Raw genomic sequence first — 24,891 nt, forward strand, 5'->3', positions numbered from 1 at the left:
AAGCACGTGAACATGAATACAACATAAGAGCCATTTGTTTAAACAGATCAATTGTCTGTTGCGACAGATGAGCCATCTATTGTAACAGAAGACTCATATGTTGAATTCATGTTTATGGTTCTATAGTGTCGTAACATGAATTGAACAGATGGGTCATCTATTGTAATATATGACTCATCCATTGTAATAAATTAGTTATCTATTGAAACAAGATAAATATCTATTACAACAGATTAGTAACCTGTTGCAACAGATGCTGAACTCAATTCCAATAGATGTGTTGACTATTGCAACAGGGTAAATATCTATTGCAATAGATTAGTAGCCTGTTGCAATAGAACCTGAACTCGATTCCAACAGACGCGTCGTCTGTTGCAATAAGTAAGTCATCTGTCACAACGTATTTTTCACCTGTTAAAATAGATTACACATCTGTTGGGATTTATGTATGACATTATGAAATTAATATTGACGTATTTTAACAAATGACTTTATTTAGGTACCACGAATGGAGGGATCAATAGCAATAGGGGTGGATTGTCATGGTTAATGGATCGAGAAGAGCAATCGATATGTATAGTGTTGGAAGAAGGGTGAAATGCTAGAGACGATAGCTATGATAGTCTAAAGTGATGTTTCATATGATGATTTTGTGAATTTAATCATCAGCTATTAAGGACTGAATTGTCAACCAGAAGAACTCGTCATCAGCTACATGCACAACTCCTTTGAAATTTAGAGGATACTATCTTTCAAGATGATGAGCAAGTTCAATTGTGTGTTTATCTTAGTGATTCATCCAGGCCGGTGTTAAAGGTGTACATGGTTGAAAAGATGAGAGAAAATAAAAACTAGAATATAGAAGAAGAAGAAGAAGAAGAAGAAGAAGAACAATACATCTTTGATGATAGGTTGGATGATCTAGACATAAATATTTCAGATGATGATCAAATACCTACGCCCGTTAATGCGACCAGTACGGTGTGCAGTTCTTCTAGATCGACATAGTATGGCAATATTTAAGACGACGGGACCGACTTTTTTAATGGAATGTCATTCAAGGACAAAAAAGAACTATCTACTACTTTGTTTATTTCTTGCTTAAAAAATCTTTCAAAATAATGAAGGTGATTAATTCCAGCAAAGTCTTTTGCTACAAATGTGTTAATCCGAACTACAAGTGGTGGTTGAGAGCAGTGAAGTACTTAAGTTCTGATAGATTCGTCATTCATAAACATGAAAAGTATCACACATGTGGTTCGGAGCACATCTCGGGCCAAAATTTTCATGCCACGTCAAAGGTCCTCGATGAATATTTCAAGAATAGATTCCCTGGAGGGGTTATGGCCAATCAAATCCTTATGGAATTGGGTGTCCTAGTCAGTTATTGGAAGATATATATGACTATGGGGATTGCTAAGGACTTGGTTAGGGGGACACACGAGCATGGGTATGCAGTCCTCGATGCCTACCGTTACATGTTTGAGTCCACAAATCCCAGAAGTAAAACAACGTTGCATGGTGATGAAAATGGAAGGTTCAAGTATTTTTTTTGCATCCTATGGTGCTTGGATTCAAGGTTTTTGATATTTGAGAAAAGGCATACCCATCGACGGTACCTTCTTGAGGAGTAGGTATAATGGAGTTCTGCTAGCGGCGGTACCGTGGGATGAGGAAAATCAATCTTTCCTGTCACTTTTTGTGTAGCGGACAAGGATGTCATGCCTCTGATGGATATTTTTTGAACAAATGCTAAGCTGCGTTGAAGATACTAAAGAGTTATATTTTATTTCGGATAGGCATCCAAGTATTCCAAAGATGGGTTTAATTTACTTCACTTCAGCTTACTTTGGTTGTTGCATCAGGGATCTTTGAGAGAATATTTGAAACAACTTTCACAACCGAAGGGTCGTGACCCTTTTTTATAGAGCAACTAAAGTATATAGTAGAAAGGAGTTTTTTGACCATTTCAATCAAATAGCGGATATGCATCCCCAGGCAGCAGACCATCTCATATGTATCAATTTTAAGAGATGGAGTTGAGCTTTCTGTCTAGCAAAGAGATACATTCTTATGAATTTAATGTCTTGTTTGAGTTACAAGTTTAGTATGATATCGTACTAAGTGATTCTTTTGTATAGGTACAATATTATGACGTCAAACATAGCTGAATCGGTGAATTCATTGTTTGGTAATGATAGAGAATTTCCCACCAAGGCTCTGTTTGAAATAATAAACAAAAAGTATGGCCAATTTTTTAACGAAAGGCATGTGGAGTTCAAGGACACAGGAACCCCATTTAGAAGTGGAAAAAATAATATCAACGAACATCAGTCTGTGGAATAGGTTATTATCTCATCAAATAGCAGATTACAAGTTTAGTATCAACGCTCATGGTGATATTGTCATGATCAATCTTAAAAAAAGATCTTGTACATACAGAGTTTTTGATTTGGACAAAATACCCTGTCCACATGCTATGGCAACGCTTTGAGATCAATACGGTGCAAAATAAGAAACTAAAATTTACGAGTACTTCTCTCCATATTATTTGGTGGAAAAATATATAGTGGGCATATTACTACTGTGCCTCCCGAAGAATCTTGGGTTGTTCCTGTAGAGCTTTTGGGGAGATTAATATCTCTTCCATATATTGACCCAAGCACTATCAAACCGGAAAAAATTCAATCGATGACCGATCTGTTCCAACATATGGTCCATCTGTTGAAAGAACTCAAAAGCCAAAATTGGTATTGCTACTAGATTCAAAATTGCTCCTTACCTCCAACCGTCGATATGTTAACATGTATGTTTAGAATAAGAAATAGACAGAATGAAAATTGAATAAGAATTAAAAAGCCAAAGTCGACTAAAAATAAATTTTTCATTAAATAAAAAATAAAATACATTAGGTATAAATCCGATATAGAAAAATAAAAATTCATTCACTAAAAGAAAAACACATTCTAATTATTATTATTATTATTATTATCATCATCATCATCATCATTATTATTATTGCAAGTCATCCAAATCAACTGGCAATAATAGGGCCCTCATTAGCTTCTATATCTCTCTGAATATCCTTGCTCTCACGATGACCAACTTCCTCTGCAGATCATTAACCTACCTCTGAAGTTCCCACAACTTAACGAGAAAGGAATATGCTCTTTGAATAGAAGTGGTTGAACATGTAATACGAAAAGAAAAAATGCAAGAAATAAATAAAAGTGAAGTAGAATGAAGATTAAGGAGGGACCTATTTATAAAGGATTGAATCTGAATGTGTTAGGCAAAAAAGGCACGATTGTTAAGCTCCATTGTATTAATTACATTCAAACTGTTGTCTTTTTTTTTTTTTTTTTTTTTATGAAAAGTCACAATTTTTTCTTTTACATTTAAAATTCTCACCTTTCATGATGGTTTAAGACTTAATAGAAATCTTTATTATTGAGTTGTTGCAACGGATCGTCCATATGTCACAACAGCTGGCCACTGTCGTAACAGATTTACCATCTGCAACAAATGGTCTATATATGCAACAGATGAGACATCTGTTGCAACATATAGATTATCTATTGTGACAGATGGACCATCTATTGAAGGAGATATTTTGATTTTCATCAGTTGCAATAGATGGAAAATTTGATTCATCAACTGCTTTGAATGTGTTAGACAAAAAGTCACGACTGTTCACCTCTTTTTAATAGTCATCACATACGTCCAGATGAATAAACATTGTCTGACATTGATGGGGTAGGAAGAATAAGGTGCGTGAAAATAAATGGATCCACTTTCATGCGTGGGAGTTATGTATTATTGATTAGGTTATCGTGGGAGACACATAAAGTACAATATCTTGTGAATGCAGTTTTTTACTGATTAGACATTGATCCTTCAAACAAAATCCTACATTTTAAAGTTTAGTTTGGTAGGTAAGAATTGATAAGGCTGAAGGGTTCCAAGACAGTGGAGTCAATACCCTGTTACAATTTAATGACAGTTTTGCTCATGCTTATGTGTCACGTTTAGAGAAGGGTTCAAGTTTTTGGTGGTAGTGTAAATATCCAATAGTGATTGGACCAATTTTAATGGCGCAATGGACTTTTGAAAGGCCTTTGAAGCCTTGCACTGCAGCAAAAAAGAATGGAAAACTAGTAGAAATTTCCCTAGTCCAAATTTATATGGATGGGTTGCTCGAGGAGACTATTATACAACAGAAGGTACTTGGGAGAATACTTGTGCGGGAAGGGGGAGGTGGAAAAGACAATATATCATCTCAGACCTTGTTTAAGATAAAACACAGAAAAGCAAGTAAGGAACTTCTAGTAAATCTGGCCAATGAAATTAACTTGAGAGATGAAAAACTAAATGAGCTTCAAATATGGAAATGTATCCAAATATTTAAATTGTCTAGTCGTTATTGAAAAATAAAAATGCTCAAGAGGGCTAGAGATGGACACTTTTCTAGATATTGCGACTAGCGAGCGTGACCTCAATAAAGACCCAAAAAGTGCAGGACTAGAACTCTAAGGAAGCATCTTGGCGAGCACAGAGGATTGATAAGATTTTTAGTCAAGAATAAAACCTTAACCAACAACTCCGAAAGTAAAAAAAAAGGAAGCCAAGGCATCAATTTTTGAAGTCTAACTTGCATCCCATGCCTTCTGTTTATAGTTCTGATCAGGTCAATGGCAGTAGAAACAAAAAGGTCTGAAGTTGGGGAGAAGTCCCATGCCTTGTTGTTTCCACTGCCTTTGACTCGACCAGAGCCATAAACAAGAAACATGGGATACAAGTTTAACTTGAGAAATTGCCACCTTGGCTTGATCCCTAATTTTTCTTTCAGGAGTTATTGGCTCACATTTCGTTCCTGACTGACAATCTTACCACCATCAGTGCTCGCGAAGAAAAAACCTTAGAGTTCTGGTCCTGCATGCAATCCCCATAAAAAGTGCACAGCTCCAGTCTACTTCAACATTTTTCTTTTCAAAGTGTACTGATAGATTTTAATTTTTGGATACACTTTCACATTTGCAGCTCATTCAATTTTTTCATTTTTCATGTCAATTTCATCAGCCAGTTTCATTAAACTTTCCTTCCTACCTTGTGTTTCTTCTTAAATAAGGTCTAAGATGATATATGGTCTTCTCCACCTCCCCCTTCCCATACAGGTATTCTTCCAATCACCTTCTGCTATATAATAATCTCCTCAAGCAACCCGTCCATATAAATTGGGACCAGAGCAAAAACTATATTTATTTCTATTCTTGTTTACAGCAGTGTAAGGCTTTGGAGGACTTTCAAAAGTTAATTAAACATTTAAAATTAGTCCAATCACTATTTGAATATTTACACTGCCACCAAAACCTTGAACCCTTCTCTAAAGTTGACACACAAACATTAGCAAAATATTTATTGAATCATAAAAGTGTATCGACACCACCTACTTGATCCCTCATCCTTACCAGTTCCAACCAAAGAATCTTAACTGTAAAATAACATATCTTGTTTAAAAGATTAATGCCTAATAGGTAAAGAACCAACGTTCACAAAATCAGAGTACTGCATGTGTGTTGTCACGATAGGTTTATCAGTAATACATACCTCCAACATATAAAGTGGTTCTATCTACAAATAGCTTATTCCTCCGAATCCATATTTACTCTAGCCTTTAATACTGGTTAGCAAAAGTTTATCCACTTTCACTTTCTTTTATCTGCAAATAAGAGAAAAATATTTGATGTCAAACAAGAGAAGAACAAAAAGAACATTATAAAAGGGTAACACAAAATTGAATGATTCAATAGATGACCTATCTGATACAATAGATATCCCATCTGTTCAACAGATGAGTCATCCGTTGCAATAGGAGACGCATCTGTAGCAATGGATGACATATTACAACAGATGGGTCATCTGTTGGAATAAATCAAACCAGCCTTGCTACTGATTTGATTTCTTCCAACAGTTTCTCCGTCTATTCCAACTGCTGATTTATCAGTTATAACAGTTGAGGAAATTGTTACAACACCACCAACAATATTAATAATAAAGAAACCGCACTGTATATTCCAATACCATCAATAACACAAACACCATATGTTCCAACAACACCAACACCCATTTCTCAATAAATAGAAAAATGGTAATAGTTAAATCAATAATAACAACAGATACAAATACCTAATTTAAATAAACATACAAAGAAGAATACGAAAAGGAAAGAGCAATAGTGAACCATACCTCCAATGTCAAAAAACAAAAGGATCAAAACACCCATTTCAGTTAATTAGAGATACTGAGGGGATCAGTTGAGATTTAGAAGTATCTTCATGCAAAAGAGAAGAGAAATGAGAGGAAAAAGAGATGGTTATGATTACCCTAAAAAGAAGACAAAGAGAATTCTGAATATGAATAAAGAAGAGAGATGAGTTACGTTAATTTATAGCTGAAGGAGAGAGAATTCTAGAGATGGGTTTTAAATATTCATTAATAACTTTTGAGAGGCACGAGGAGACGGTGACATTAAAAAGACAAGATAAGACTACTCAATGAAGAGATTTTTGAGTTATCCAAGTAATACTTTTTTACCACCTTAGTATTTTATCTTTTTTATCCTGGACAGAAAATTAGGAAATTGCTTTAAAATTAAAAAAAATCTTAAAACATAGAAGTCATCTGTTGCAATAGATGAAAATTTCTGTTTGAAAATTTCCAACGGCTCAGTCATCTGTTGCAATAGATGACAATTTTTATGTAAAATTTCCAATGGCTCAGTCATTTATCACAACAGATGGCAATGCTTGTTTGATAATTTACAACAGATAGTTAATCTGTTGCAATAGATGACCTAATCTATTTGATAAATGCTAATAGATAAGTCATTTATTGCAACATGTTGAATATTTATTTTTACACTATTTCAGTTGAATTCATATGTTCAATTACTACTTCAATTGATTTAGCTAGAACCATGGGTGGGTTCATGGGGTCAACTAGAACTTCAATTGAGTCTTTAGCAATTGCATACATTGGTATTGTATTTCTCTTGACCTGAGTCATCGATTGATCATTCTGAGTTGAAACGATTCTTATTAACTCATTATCAAGGTAGTACCTAAAGTAATTTATCTAGAACTAGGGGTGAATTCATGGGGTCAATTACACCTTTAATTGAGTCTTTGGCAATTGCATGATATTGGTATAGAGTTCCTCCTGACCTGAGTCGTCGGTCAATCACTTCGAGTTGAAACTATTCTTATTAACTCATTATCAAGGTAATACCTAAATTGATTTATCTAGAACTAGGGGTGAGTTCTTGAGGTCAACTACAACTTCAATTAAGTCTTTGGTAATTGCATGATATTGGTATTGCATTTTGCCCAACTTGAGTCATCGATCGATCACACCAAGTTGAAATTTTCTTATTAACTCATTATCAAGGTAATACCTAAATTTATTAAGCTATAACTAGGGGTAAGTTCATGGGGTCAACTATGATTTCCATTGAGTCTTTGGCAATTGCGTGATATTGGTATTGTATTTTTCCTGACTTTAGTCTTCGATCAATCACTTTGAGTTGAAATGATTCTTATTACCTCATTATGAAGGTAATACCTAAATTAATTCTGCAAGAACTAGAGGTGTGTTCATGGGGTCAACTACAACTTTAATTAAGTCTTTGGCAATTGCATAATGCTGGTATTGCGTTCCTCCCAACGTGAGTCATCGAACAATCACTCTGATTTGAAATGATTCTTATTAGCACATTATCAAGGTAATACCTAAATTGATTTATCTAGAACTAGGGGTGAGCTCATGGGCTCAACTACAACTTTAATTGAGTCTTTGGTAATTGCATGATGTTGGTATTGTGTTTCTCCCGACTTGAGTTGTTGATCAATCACTCCAAGTTGAAATGATTCTTATTACTTCATTATCAAGGTAATACCTAAATTGATTTAGCTAGAACTAGGGGTGAGTTCATGGGGTCAACTACAACTTCAATTGAGTCTTTGGCAATTGCATGATGTTGGTATTGCGTTCCTCCTGACCTGAGTCTTCGATCGATCACTCCGAGTTGAAATGATTCTTATTAACTCATTATCAAGGTAATACCTAAATTAATTTATCTATAACTAGGGGTGAGTTCATGGGGTCAATTACAACTTTAATTGAGTCTTTGGTAATTGCGTTCCTCCCAACCGAGTCATCTATGAATCACTCCAAGTTAAAATGATTCTTATTAACTCATTATGAAGGTAATACCTAAATTGATTTATCTAGAACTAGGGGTGTTTTCATGGGGTCAACTACAACTTTAAGTGAGTCTTTGGTAATTGCATGATGTTGACATTGCGTTCCTCCCAACCTGAGTCATGTATGAATCACTCCGAGTTGAAATGATTCTTATTAACTCATTGTCAAGGTAATACCTAAATTGATTTAGCCAGAACTAGGGGTGAGTTCATAGGCTCCGCTACAACTTTAATTGAGTCTTTGGCAATTGTGTCATATTGGTATTGCATTCCTCCCGACTTGGGATTGATCACTCCTACTTAAAACAATTATTATTACTTTATTATCAAGGTAATACCTAAATTGATTTAGCTAGAACTAGGGGTGAGTTCATGGGTCAACTACGACTTCAATTGAGTCATTAGCAATTGCATGATATTGGTATTGCGTTCCTCCCAACTTGAGTCATCGATCGATCACTCCGAGTTGAAATGATTCTTATTAACTCATTATCAAGGTAATACCTAAATTTATTTACCTAGAACTAGGGGTTAGTTCATGGGGTCAACTACAACTTTAGTTGAGTCTTTGGCAATTGCATGATGTTGATATTGCATTTCTCCCAACCTGAGTCATCTATCGATCACTCCGAGTTGAAATGATTCTTATTAAATCATTATTAAGGTAAAAGCTTAATTGATTTAGCTAGAACTCAGGGTGATTTTATAGGGTCAACTACAACTTTAATTGAGTCTTTGGCAATTGCATGATATTGGTATTGCATTTCTCACGACTTGAGTCATCGATCGATCACTCCGAGTTGAAATAATTCTTATTAACTCATTATCAAGTTAATACCTAAATTTATTTACCTATAACTAAGGGTGAGTTCATGGTGTCAACTAAAACTTCAATTGTGTCTTTGGTAATTGCGTGATATTGGTATTGCGTTTTGTCTGACCTGAGTCATCGATTGATCACTTTGAGTTGAAAATATTCTCATTACCTCATTATCAAGGTAATAAATAAATTGATTTAGCTAGAACCTGGGGTGAGTTCATGGGGTAAACTACAACTTTAATTGATTCATTGACAATTGTATGACGTTAGTATTGCATTCCTCCCGACCTGAGTTTTCGATCGATCACTCTGAGTTGAAACGATTCTTTTTAACTCATTATTAAGGTAATACCTAAATTGATTTAGCTAGGACTAGGGGTGAGTTCATGGGGTCACCTACAACTTCAATTGAGTCTTTGGTAATTGCATGATGTTGGTATTGCGTTCCTTCCGACCTGAGTCATCGATCGATCACTCCGAGTTGAAATGATTCTTATTACCTCATTATCAAGGTAATACCCAAAATTCATCAATTTTTGAGTTGAACTTCATACACTTTTTTTATGATGAGACGGTTATAAATTACGCATATCTTTTAACATTTTAAAAAATAATTAAGATCAATTCGGACCAAATTAATATTTTCAAAACTTCTCATTCTTTTCTATAATGCAAATCAACCCATACAAATCATCCATTTGCGAGAAAAATGTTTCATCATTTCAAATCTCGAGTTCTCGCTGTTACGTCCCTATGCACACGCAAGTGTACGTGATCGTACAAGTAGTATAAAGACTTAGACAGTCAAATATCATTCCCACGAGGACTAACAAATTGAGACAAATTGGTATTAAGTGCTTGAGAGTATCAAGATGATTGTAAATTTATGAATAAAAATGCAAATTATTAAACAAGAAATAACTAGTGGTGACTAGATCAAAGCAGGCAACGGTTGTAATCAATAATGAAAATAATTCCAGGATTGAGGTACTTTGAACAATCATACAATTCTTTATTCTTATCACAGTATAATTGGTTATCGGGTTGTTGATTCGCAAGGTTTATGCCACGATCTTGGTATCCCGACCTTAAATCTTACATCTATTGAATATTATAGCTACAGCTCCCGCAGAGATACAACAATCCTTCTAAATTCATAAAGTTATCTTCTTGCAGTTGAACCAAGCAAGTCTTCTAGGTATATCCCTATCCTAGATGCTAATTCAAATCCCTAATTTTATAAAAGGATAAGAACCTTGCTCCCTAATTTCTTCGTTCTATCCTATGATTCTCCTCCCGGATGCACATAGAAATATAGATTTATTCTAATGGTGGCCACTCATCAAAATAGTAAGTGCAAGAAATTAAGAACAACCCAGATGATAATCCAAAAAGAAGCTATGAATGATAATATAAAAGAGTAATCATGTTCTTAGCCTTAATCGTAGAATAAGGGTTTTTATCCACTCATGTTTGAATTCAATATCCAAAATAAGTAATTAATTATACCCAAAATAATTCTTGAAGTAAAGAAGTTCAAAAAAGTATTAAGAACCCTAAAATAAAGATTTTTTTTGCCTCTGCTATATTTGCCAAAAGCCCCTGTAATTATGCTCACGTGTTCCTTTTATACTAAGGAAAATTTCACCAACTCTGTACTTTTGACACAATGCGTCACAATTCACGTTGTATCACATAACGGATCGAGTCCTTATTGCATTTTTCCACTGGAATTCCACTTCCAAAATCAGGCTAAGTCCATTTTGTCACCACACGATGCGATGCGCTGACATCACGTCGTTTCACTAGAAGTTGCTTCTCAATATTCATCTAAGTGTCAAAAACTGAGGCATCGATACGACATATTGATATTGCATCAATGCACTGGAATTTACACATGGAATTTTAGCTATCTCAGAAAAATCATGCATCGACGTGATGCATTGATATCGCATCGATGCACTGGAAATTATTCTTCAAATTTTTGCTAAGGTACATAATGTTACCAATTAACGCGAGACATTGAGATTGCGTCGTGTCACTGGTATTCTTCTCCAATTTCTTTTCTCACGTGCATCTCCATATGTTTTTGCCTTCGATTTGCATGGCCCTTTGCCTCATCATGATATGCATCCCATTTTCTTCCAAATCCATGGGAAATCAACCCTGTTTTTCTAATCACATCGGTTAGCTACGAAACATAATTTAACAAGAAATTTAACATGTTTAACATACTTTTATTCTCAAAACAAGTCTAAATATGGGTAAATAGCGGTATTTGGACATATAAATACGCCCAAGATCACCACCCCTCACTTAAAAAACCTTGTTCGTCCTCAAACAAACTTTAAGGATCACAATACTCAAACCTTCTAATCACAACCTAAGAATCATGCTGGTGTTGGACACATAAACTTTTATTTCATAATTCATTGTCCCACAGTGCATTTAATTTGTTGGCGAACTTAATATAAGCATGAAATCAAAAATTCTCAAACCTTCTAATCACAACCTAAGAATCATGCTGGTGTTGGACACATAAACTTTTATTTCACAATTCATTGTCCCACAGTGCATTCAATTTGTTGGAGAACTTAATATAGGTACGAAATCAGGAATTCAATATGTAATCCGAAATTTCATCCGCATGCACCCTCACAACAAGAAAGTTTTCCCATATTATTCACAGTTTATCAATCTTAATCAGAATGAGAATATTAAATTTCAAACACTCGCTCTCAACAAAGAATTCACACATATACAAAGATGAACCATAGGCTTGCCCTTAGTGTATTACTCCACTAATAGTCGGGTGTTGAAATGTAGGATCAATTAGGTCTTTTCATGGTTGTAATGCAGGCTAAAGGACGGGTAGGAACTATTTTGGAAATAGTGACTAATCTCCCTAAGAAGTGTAATACATAACTACCTTCATTCAAAATCACATTCTTTTCAACCAAACTTTCCACTTCATTATCTTTACACATCCATTGTTTCACCCAGATCTTTCTAAGCACATTAACATCACTTTGGCAAGAGTATTTTATCTCACATTTTAGCTTTTTTTTAAATACCAAATTTCGTTGCGCACCCCCTATAGTAGCCACCTTCATCCTAAGCAATTTGTCTTAATTGAGGTGCACATTGTCCTTAACGGACCAGGGACAAAACAGGCTCATTGTAACACAATAATTGGGTAACAAGATCTTAACTTTTTATCACACATTATTTTCTAACTCCTAACCATCACATACAAATGTGCAAATTACTTCTCTTATGGCTTCACTTTCACCTTTTTCCTATTTTGTATTTCAAATGCCCCCTTATTCCATTATTTGCATTAAAAGTGTTTAGGAAATATGGATTAAATTAAGGTCTTACCAAAGAAAAGGATTCGGCTACATATGAGGCTACCAAAGAAATTAGGCTATAGGCTCAATTGGGATGACTATGAATATGCATAAGGGTAGGCAAATAAAGTCTTTAAAATCTGGTTAACAAAGAAATACCTAAATCACTTCCTACTCCTCACACCCTTTATTTTTCTTTGTAAACACACCGGGCAAGTTTTAGTCATTCCCATACTTGCAGAATATGAACAATTACTCACACACTCGGTGCATGCTAAGAATCAAGTTGGATCCTTAAGGTTTCCGATTTTTACACTTTATCAAATTCAATATTAAGCCAATCAAATCAGCAGCACCTATTGAGATTTCACATTAAAAAATTCCAACACATACATTTCTCAAAGGTTGCAATCGGGGTCTTACTTCTTTCTCAACTTCTAAAGACTTACTCCTTTTAAGATAGTCATCATCCATCCATCATAGGGGAAGGCTCTAACTAAGACGATTGCATAACGATATTTTTTAGAAAGGGCATACCTACTTACTGTAATCTAAAATTGCACCACAAAGGGTAAAAATAAAATACTACCATTAACATAAACCAACAAAAGTAATTCTTTCCAAAAAGGGCAATACTTGTCAACTTACAAATTTATCAAAACATCCAAAAATACAAAACGAATAAAAATTGTTTGTTCATCTAACCAAGCATTGTCCTAGTGCTAAAAAAAGGGCATGGTGGCGTAATACTCCCTGCTCAGTCAAATGTCACCATGGAAATCACATCATCAGTTTCATTATCATTACCATTACCAACATCATCATTGAAGTCATCATCATCATCATATTGTTCTTCTTCGTCAGACTTATCATCAGAGTATCTCATACGCCTCTACTCATCTGTCGGGATATCATCACCCACCGGCTCATCGAACTCAGCACCTATCCGCAACATGGTTTTGGCATGATGCCCTAACGGATAATTCAAATCTACATCACAGATTTTCTATTGGGTGACTGCTCGCCCAGATGCCCCCAACAACAACTTAGTAAACCCATCCATCCGAGCGATAATCTCATCATTCCGAGTGTGACGCTTGGGCATTGTCAAATTTGTCCCATGAGGAGTTGACCCTTTTGTGCGAGAAATGTCAAGTGTCCTATCACCGATGGTGGTAAATAATCTATATCTTCTTCGAGCACCCCTTGTTGCCTCAAATATGTAGTCAGCAATCCATCAAATTCGTATATCTCTCCTTCTAAAAATTAGGCCTTTCTTATTGCTGAAAAAATAATAGAACCAATATTCACATCCACATCATCTCTCTTCAAGGCATAAATCAAACATACCCGATCGCGGGCCACCTCCATACGTACCTCCCTATTTGTGGAAAATCTACCTCACCGTAGATCTAGTGTTGCACAAGAGATGACGTATATCCTGATATGGGGGTTTAATTATCATCATCTTCAGTGGGTCGGGATCAGCATAGGGTGCAGGTACACCTAACAACTCATTAATAGTGTCTGTCATGAAAGTGATCGTCTGACCACACACCTCAACTTCAGACTCTCTCGGGTTATAGTTTGCATAAAATTCTCTAACCAAGCTCAAATTACATTCTCCTAGTTGCTAAAAAAGAAACCCCATATGTTGAGCCTCAATCTTCCTCACCATTGAAGGATACTCCTTCAATAAAGTCCTCCGGTTGATGAACTGGTTAGCTGAGTATTTGGATTCCTTGTGCTGCGAGTACCACTTTCTACTTGCTTCAGAAACAACTTTTGTTTCGAACCTGTGATGCCCCCTGGGAACTTGTGGAGCTGCTGGTACTCTATCAGCTTGTCTACTTCTCTTGTGTGAAGACCCCGATATTCCTGCTATGCTCTTTCCCTTGCTAGATATGTTACCTGTTCAGCACAACAACCCACAAAAATATAAAACAAGCACCTTCGACACTAGCTACCACTAAGTGTGAATGTCACCCACACTTAGTTGCTCGCACAAGTTGCTACAAAAATTACAAGTACTCGGGTACTCAGACTTCCCCTTTCTATTTCACAAGTCCATGGTCAGTTATCCAACATTACTCATTCAACATCAATTAATCTTGAGGAAGTAATAAATAAAGTTATCCCATTATGACCACTTACAGTTCATCTACACAGAAACTACCTTAACTCAAAGCGTCGGGCATCATGTCAATTAAAGTAATCTCATAAGAGACCATATTTAGTCACCAACGTACGTCACCTATTCAAATGCTCCATACTATTTTAGTGCAACCCCACACTTAATTTCTATCATGTAGTGAATCAACAAATCCCAATTTATTGACAGTGAAGACATAGCTCAACAAAACACATCACTAGAAAATCAAGTCACATTTCGACCCTAGGAGTTACCACATCACTTAAGTCATTATTTACATTTCAGAATACCCATACTTCACACATGAACAATGCGTCAAACCAACAACAACAACATATCACCATCACCTCCTAACATTCCCACACAATTTTAACAACTACTATTAAGAGTAAATTCAATTTAGGGAAACCAAATCCCTTGGGATTGAAATTTAAAATCAACTAAGTTTCAAATCACACAAGTCATAGCAATATTTAAGCACATTTCATTCTCAAAATTTAAACTCAAAGTATCATGAAAACTTTCCTTGTCTTGGTTGAGAAAAGAGGTTGAAGTTGATACCTTGTGAAAATTTTGACAAGACTTGACTAAAGAGTGATTTAGGATTTTTTTGTGGAAAGGGGGCGGCACACAGCTAGGGTTAGGTGAGGGGAGTGAAAATGGTTAAGTGTGGTATTTATAGATGTGACAGAGCAATGATGGTCGATGCGACGCATTGTATATCGCATTGAATAATCAATGTGACACGTCAAGTTCGCGTCGATTCTCTGGGAATAGCCTTGATTTTTTCCAAGTGTGGAATTTATGCCCATCGATGCGACACACCAAGATCGTGTTGATCCTCTGGAAATTGCATCCAAAAATTTTTCTAAGGCCAAATTTCTCAAATTTTTAAGCATCTTTTCTTACCCCTTGCCTTTTTCATAACTTATCAACAATTTACTTACTCAATGGCCCATGTTCACCATCTTCTTTATCTTCTCATTCCTGCACATCAATCAAAAACAACAAAATTATGTAAGCAAAAGTGGGTTGCCTCCCACCAAGCACCTTATTTTCGGTTGTGGCACAAATTATTTTTTTGTATTTTTCTTTTTGTTCTTCATCTACTAAAAATTCAAACTACCTATTACATTACATTTATGGGTTGCCTCCCACATAGCACCTTATTTTACGTCGTGGCACAACTCAGCTCATTATCACTCATCAACAAAAGTGATAGATTCCTTGTGCTTATCCAGATAATCCGCCCAATAGTGCTAAACAACAACACAAGTTGTTCGGGTTCAAATACTCTTTCTCGAATTTGCTTATCATGCCATCTTTTGGTCTTCTCCTTATATATTTTGGCATTTTTGTAAGCAAGAAGTATAAAATCCTCAAGCTCATTCAGTTGTAATAACCTTTTCTCTCCTGTGGCATTTATATCAAAGTTCAGCTTCTTCACCGCCCAACATGCTTGGTGTTCCAACTCCACAGGAAGATAACACGTTTTACGATACATTAAGCGATATGGAGACGTCCCAATGAGCATCTTGTAAGTTATTCGATAGGCCCAAAGTACATCATCTAGCTTCTCTACCCAATCTTTTCTCTGCCCATTCACGGTTTTCTGAAGTATTTGCTTAATATCCCAATTTGACAATTTGACACCTCAACCTGTCCACTAGTTTGGGATGGTATGCAGTGGAAACTTTGTGCCTCGCACCATACTTAGCAAGAAGATTTTTGAACCAGGTGTTAATAAAATGCATACATCCGTCACTAATTATTGCTCTTGGTGTACTAAATCTGGAAAATATGTTCTTCTTTACAAATTTCAGCACCAATCTTGCATCATTGGTCGGACTCACCATAGCTTCCACCCATTTAGAGACATAGTTCACCGCTACAAAAATGTACAGATTACCTTTTGAAGGTGGGAATAAGCCCATGAAATTGATCCCCCAAACATCAAAGACTTCGACTTCTAAAATATTATTGAGGGGCATCTCATGACGCCTAGATATGGTACCCAATCTTTGACATTGATCATAATTCTTTACAAAAGAAACTACATCTCGAAGAAAAGTAGGCTAGAAAAAACCTAATTGCAGCACTTTTCTTGCAGTCCTCTCACCCCCATGATGGCTATCATATGGAGATAAATGGCAATCTTATAGCACCTTTGAAAATTCAGCCTCTGGGATACACCTACGAATAACTCCATCTGGACCCTTCTTGAAAAGGTACGGTTCATCCCAAATGTAGGCACGAGAATCATGGAGTAATTTCTTCCTTTGTTATGTGGTGACCTCGGGATGGTACACCTCACATGCTATCAAGTTCACAATATCAGCATACCATGGGAAGTCAACTGGCTTTAACGACAATAACTTCTTATCAGGAAACTCTTTCTTAGTACTAAGGAAGTCATCCATAATATGGTCTCAATTTTCCAGCCGTGACAAGTGTTCAGCAACTTGATTTTCAGCTCCCTTTCTATCTCACCTCAAGATCGAATTCTTCTAGTAGTAGAATCCACCTAATCAGTCATGGTTTCACATCCTTTTTGTTCACAAGATACTTAATGGCAGCATGGTTAGTATGAACAATGACCTTAGTACCAACAAAGTAAGATCTAAACTTATCGAATGCATGCACCAATGCCAATATTTCTTTCTCTATAAATATGTAATTAACTTAAGTATCATTCAACACTTTGCTAGCATAGTAGATAGAGTGAAATACCTTATCTCTTTTCTAACCCAAAACTGCTCCCACAACCATGTCACTAGCATCACACATCAACTCAAAAAGTAACTCCCAATCTGGCGCGATTAGAATAGATGCTTCAGTCAACTTCTTCTTAAGCTTTTCAAAAGCTTCATAGCAATCTGCCCTAAACTCAAACTTGTCTTCTTTCTCTAATAATTTACATATTAGGCTTGCAATCTTTGAGAAATCTTGAATGAATCGTCTATAGAACTGTACATATCCCAGAAAGCTCTGCATTCCTTTAACTGTGACTGGATGAGGAAACTTTTCAATCACTTCAACCTTTGACTTATCCACTTCAAGTCGTTTTTATGACACTTTATGGCCTAGGACAATTCCTTTCTTAACCATAAAGTGGCACTTCTCCCAATTCAGTACCAAGTTTGTTTTCTCGCATTGCGCTAGAACTCTTTCAAGTTCTGCAGGCACTTTTCAAAAGAATTACCATACAAAAAGAAATCATCCATGAATACCTCCATAAATTCTTTCACCATGTCTAAGAATATTGCCATCATATATCTCTAAAATGTAGCAGGTGCATTGCATAAGCCAAAAGGCATATGTCTGAATGCATATGTACCATATGGATAAGTAAAAGTGGTCCTTTCTTGGTCGTTCGGTGCTATGCTTATCTAATTATAGCCAGAGTACCCATCCAAAAAACAATAATACTCTTGCTTCGCCAATCTATCCAGTATTTGGTCAATGAAGGAAATTGGATAGTGATCTTTACGAGTCGCTTCATTTAACATACGATAATCAATAAAAATCCTCCAACCTATCACCGTACATATGGGAATCAACTTATTATCATCATTGGTCACTACAGCCATTCCTCCTTTCTTTGGTACATAGTGCACCGAACTCACCCATTTGCTATCGAAAATTAGGTAAATAATACCACTATCTCACCACTTGATCACTTTTTTTCTGACCACCTTCTTCATCATAAGATTCAACCTTCGTTGTTGATGCACTCTAGGTCTGTAACCCTCTTCCATGTAGATGTTGTGCATGCAAAATACTGGATTGATTCCTATAATATCATATATTTTCCAGCCAATCACCTTTCTTCTCCTCTTTAGAACTGCTACAGATTGCTTTACCTATATATCTGATAATCTTGCAGACAAGATAACAGGCAAGGTATCCTGATCACCAAGAAAAACATATTATAAATAAGGAGGAAGAACCTTAAGCTCCAAGTTAGGAGCATTTTCTACTTAAGGTCTGGGTGATGGATCAATCGGCCTATTCAAAGGCTCAAACGACAGTTTCTTCATTTCAATCACTGCCAAATTCATAATCTGGACAAATTCCAATGCTTCCACATCTCTATACAGATCATGACCCATCAAAGCTCGCTCTAATAATTATCAGACAACAGCAACTGCTAATCCGAAGTAAGATCAATAATCGATATAGAAGAAAACTCCTCATATATAGTTGGCAGTTTTAATGCTTTGTACACATCAAAAACTTCTACTTTATCGTGTGGTCGCATTGTCATTTTTTCAGTTGCTACATCAATGAGTGACTGTCCTGTTGCTAAGAAGGGTCATCCCAAAATAAATGGAACAATAGGATAAGCCTCAAAATTAAGAATTACAAATTCCATTAGGAAGATTAAAGATCCCACTTGCACCAACACATCTTTAATAATACCATATGGCCTAGCAATGGACCTACCCACTAACTGCAACACAATAGTCGTAAGTTTGGGACTCCCAAGACCCATCTTTTGATATCATGATGTGGGCATGAGATTTATGCTAGCGCCCAAGTCACACAATCCATGTGCACAAATATTCTATCCAAAGATAATTTCCAAGGTGAAACTACCTGGATCCTTCAACTTTGTGGGTAGTTTATTTTGAATTTTGGACGTGCACTCTTAAGTAAGTACAACTGTAGAATATTCGGTCAACCAGTTTTTATTGGCAACAATATCCTTCAAGTATTTTGAATATCTTGGCACACTCTGCAGAATGTCAACAAGTGAAAGGTTTACTTGAACCTACTTTAGAAGATCTAGGAACTTCTTATAACTTACTTCCTCTTGATACTTCCTTTCCTTTAGAGGAAAGGGTAAGGGTATAGTTTTTTTTCCCGTACGAATTTCATCTATTGCCTCTTTTTCCTTGACTTCCTCCTCTGCATTGTCTTCCGATCTGTCATTAGTGACCATGGGATTATCCTGCTCCTGAATCATCTCTTTAGTTTATAGCCCATTCCTTGTTATAACAGTATTTACCTGCTTTGGATTAGCCTCTGTATCGCTATGTAATGCTTCTTGTGGCTTTGTATTCTGTGATCCTGCAATTTGACCCAACCGCAACTCTAGATTTCTTGTAAGCAATTGTTGAGTCTTTATGTCAGTTGCAAATTATGCTTGTTGAGCCATAAACTTCTTAATCAATTCCTCTATATTACTAGTCTGAGCGGTCACTTGATTATTATAAGTCGATTGTGGATTTGGTTGTACTGGTCCTTTGTAGTGATTTGCATTCTATGCTTGATTTCCACCCCATGAGAAATTAAGGTTCCTCCAATTGGGATTATACGTGTTGCTAAAATTTTGTTGACCCTGATGATTTACATTCCCCATATAGTTGACTAAATCTAGATTAACAGAACATATGTCTTCTTTGTGCTCACTATTTCCACAAAATTCATACCACGAATAAACCTATTGAACTGCATATGTTGCGGCTGCTGGTTGTGTTACACCCAACTTTAGGTTGTTTAGCTGAGTAGTCATATAGTTTTGCATTACAGCAATCTGTGCCTATAATGCAGTGAACTGATCTACCTCCAATACCCTTGCAAGCTTCTTGGCAACGACACCAAAAAATTGTTACATCCCTACACACACGCAAGTGTAAGTGATCGTACAAGTAGTATAAAGACTTAGACAGTCAGATATCATTCCCACGAGGACTAATAAACTAGAAATTTAGTCAACTTTTAGTTTGAGACAAATTGGTATTAAGTTCTTGAGAGTATCAAGATGATAGTGAATTTATAAATAAAAATGTAAATTATTAAACAAGAAATAACTAGTGGTGACTAGAGCAAAGCAAGCAACATTTGTAATCAATAATGATAATGATTCCAGTATTGAGGCAATTTGAACAATCATACAATTCTCTATTCTAATCATAGACTAATTGGTTATCGGTTTGTTGATTCACAAGGTTTATGCCACGATCTTGGTCTCTCGACCTCAAATCTTTTATCTATTGAATATTGTAGCTACAACTCCCACAGAGATACAACAATTCTTCTAAATTCATAAAGTTATCTTCTTATAGTTGAACCAAGCAAGGCTTCTAGGTATATCCCTATCCTAGATGCTAATTCAAATCCCTTATTTTATAAAAGGATAAGAACCTTGCTCCCTAATTTCTTCGTTCTATCCTACGATTCTCCTCCCGGATGCACATAGAAATATAGATTTATTCTAATGGTGGCCACTCATTAAAATAGTAAGTGTAATAAATTAAGAACAACCCATATGATAATCCAAAAAGAAGCTATGAATGAGAATATAAAAGAGTAATCATGTTCTTGGCCTCAACCCCAAAATAAGGGTGTTTAGCCACTCATGTTTGAAATCAACATCCAAAATAAGTAATTAATTATACCCAAAATAATTCTTGAAGTAATGAAGTTCAAAAGAAGTATTAAGAACCCTAAAAGAAAGAATTTTTTGATTTTTCACCACTAGTATGCTTGCCAAAAGCCCCTGTAATTGTGCTCACGTATTCCTTTTATACTAGGGAAAATTTCACCAGATCTATACTCTTGATGCGACACATCACAATTTGCGTTGTATCACCCAATGCATCACATCCTTATCGCGTTGTTCCACTGGAATTGCACTTCTAAAATTAGGCTAAGTCCATTTTATCACCACATGATACGACGCACTGACATCACGTCGTTTCACTGGAAGTTGCTCCTTAATATTTAGCTAAGTGTCAAAAGTTGAGGCATCGACGTGATACATTGATATCGCATTGATGCACTGAAAGTTGCACATGGAATTTTTGCTAACTCAGAAAAATCATACATCGACGCGACGCGTTGACATTGCGTCGATGCACTAGAAATTGTTCTTCAAATTTTTGATAAGGCACATAATGTTACCAATTAACGTGATGTGTTGAGATCGCATCATGTCACTGGTATTCTTCTCCATTTTCTTTCCTCTCATGCATCTCCATATGTTTTTGCCTTTAATTTGCATGGTCCTTTGCCTCATCATGATATGCATCCCATTTTCTTCCAAATCCATGAGAAATCAACCCTGTTTTTCTAATCACATCGGTTAGCTATGAAACATAATTTAACAAGCAATTTAACATGTTTAACATACTTTTTATTCTCAAAACAAGTACAAATATGGGTAAATGGGGCGGTGTTTGGACATATAAATACACCCAAGATCACTCGCTCTTTTTTTCTCTCAATAATATAAACAACAACTACTTAACAAATTGCTCAACCCTTCACCAATAGATCGATTTTCTTCCCATTTCCGACCACATAGGTGTTATTTTTGACTTTATTCTTGCTTGTATCCGCTGTTTTATTTATCTTCATAGGTAACAGAGTTTGAGAAGAATTCTATATTTGTTCCTTTTTCTAAAAATTAGGAATTTTAAGTTAGTGATGAAAAATAAGACTTTTAGTTGTATTATCTTTAAGAATGAGTTTATAATTTTGAGTTTTGATGGTAAAATCATCGGAAGAACTCGAGAAAACCCTAATTTTTATCGCAGTGTTCCATTGATTATGGTGGCATTGGTGGTGGTGGTTGTTTGTGGTAGTGTTGGTGGTCATGGTGGTGGCACTGGTGGTGTTTTTATGGTGGTGGTTGGTGTTGTTGTTGGTGGCATTAGTTGGTGGTATTTGTGGTTGTTGGTGGTGGTGTCGGCATTGGTGGTGTTTGTAATGTATTTTTTAATATTTATGCATACATCAATTGTAATGTAATTTTTATTTTTCTATTGTTTGTAGGTAAAATATGTCTTCCAAAAAAAAAAGAAAGTGAATGTGGACCAACTTCTAACCACCTAACAAAAAAGGTTATAGTACAGAGGGATTTGGAGGAGCTTCCTGAATAATCTCAGCTAGGGAATAGTGAAGCTGAGGACAAATATGAAAACAACATTAAGAGAGATAGACAAGGGTCTATAGATGGTGATAGGGAAAATAAAAGTAAAGATAAAGAAGAAGATAAACAAGAAGAGAAGAAAGTAGAAAGTGAGAAAGAGGATGATCATCAACGTGAAGATAGTGGATCACTAATGGGGCATGAATTAAGATTGAAATCCCAGCATGAGGCTGTCAAAACTATTAGTATTGACAGGTTTCAAGTTGTGATTCTGATAGATGACCCTGCAGAACTAACTGGTGATCTTGTACATAAATGTCAGTTGGGGAAACCTTTTGATGAATTTTGGAATATTATGAAGAATGAAAACATAGACGAACTTTTTAAGAATAGTTGCTTTGGACACTTTCTTAAGCTAACTGAAGAACACATTGCCTATTTTCAAATGAGCATGGTATATGGTCTTCTCAAGTGCAGGATCAAGTACGTGGGGGATGATAAAGATTCGAAGGAGGACGAAAAAAATTGGATGAAATCTGGATCAACTGCTATGGCATGCCGGTTTGTTTTGGCTTGAAAGAGTTTGCATAGTGAAGGGCTTGAGATGCGATCATTCAGAAGAACCTCTCACCAACAAAACACCATGAAAAAGGTCCAAGGCAAGCAGGAAAGTCAAACCACCACCATTAAATACAAGAAAGGCATTGTCCCAGCGACTACCCACCAAAACCAACAAATGCAAGAAAAAAATAAATGGGTTGTTAAACATTGCTGGACATGGGTACAAAGCTAGTAAGTTGATAGCACATCTTAAGGATAAAACCATATCAAAGAAGTCCAATGAGAAATTGTGCTTAGTTTGGTTTGCCAATTCCATTATATTGGTAAGAGATGTCTACAAAGTCATAGAAGATTTGTTGAAGCTTGCTGAGGATTTTGATAAATACAATAATTATCCTAAGGGATATGACAGCTACTACTTGACTGCCAAATATTTACTAACAAATCCATCCCCAAAGACTATTACATTATACGGCTTTCCTTAGGCTTTCATGGCAAATTTAATCACTATTTGTTTAATCATTTATTAATTTATATTGAATAATTATTTGCTTATCTCCTATTTGGATTTTTTAGGCTTGGAAATTTAAAGCCATTCCTCACCTCCGAAAGTAGGTTAAGGATTACCCGGATGAGGTTTCTTATCCAAGGATCCTTAGGTGCTTGGCTGCAAAGAGCAACATAAGAATTAAGAAGGCTAATCTCTTTAACCCTCTGGATGATGCAGTACGTCTTCTTTCGAGTAAAATAATTTGACTCAAACAAAGATATTAAAATAGATGTGCCATCTATTATGACAGATGGATTATCTGCTGTAATAGTTACCCATCCATTGCAACTGGTACAATATGTGGGTAATCTGTTGTGATAGACGATCATATTTCGCATCAGATTACCTATCTGTTGCTTTGGTTCTCTAAACCTAACTTAACAGATTATCCATCTACTATAAATTATACAATAGACAGGTAATCTGATGTAATATATTGTTAATCAATTATGACAGACAAATTAGTTATTATAACAGAAAGATTATCTGTTGCATAAGATGTTCCATCTATTGCGACATATGGATTATTTGTTGTAATAGATTGTCCGTCCACTACAACTGGTATATAGATAGGTAATCTATTGTGATAGACGGTTCATATTTCTCATCAGATTACCCATCTGTTGCTTTGGTTCTCTGAACCTAATTCAAGCGATTACCCATCTAATGTAAATTACGCAATAGATGGGTAATCTAATGCAACATATTGTTAATCTGTAGCGATAGATAGATCAATTATTGTGACAAAAATATCATCTGTCGCATAAGTTGTTTGTGTTAACATGTAACCCAACTGACTGCAAATTATTATATTATTTAAATGTATCTTTCTTTTTTAGTATGTTGTGCATCCATGGATCGTGCCTACTGAGCAGGAGTTGGGGATGACTTCTATTATTACTCTAGGTTTTATTGATATAATAGCAGACCTAACGGTGGAGTTAATAAAGAAGGAATTGGCTGGAGCAACAACCATAAGAAGGGCAGTTGGACATGGTTAGCCTAATGTTGAGGCTCTTTATGACCAACCTACTACAATAGATCTGGGTGCTTTTTCTGGAGGTGTTACTGGTGTAGTTGTTGATGTTGGTGGCAAGCATACTGGTGCTGCTGCCAATCATGATGATGAGGATGTTGATAATAGAGAAAAAATAAATATATTTGAAAACACCCCTTTCGTAGGTCCCTCTCACTGTTACATAAGTCGCTATCACTCTTACACTGGTCTCTCTCACCTCTCTTCACCCTCATATGCTCGTTGCAAATGCAAAGAGTGCAAGGACAACTAGGATAAACTCTTTGAAAAAGTAGAAGCTAT

The sequence above is a fragment of the Capsicum annuum genome, unplaced genomic scaffold, assembly GCF_002878395.1.
Source record: "Capsicum annuum cultivar UCD-10X-F1 unplaced genomic scaffold, UCD10Xv1.1 ctg80516, whole genome shotgun sequence".
NCBI lineage: Eukaryota > Viridiplantae > Streptophyta > Magnoliopsida > Solanales > Solanaceae > Capsicum > Capsicum annuum.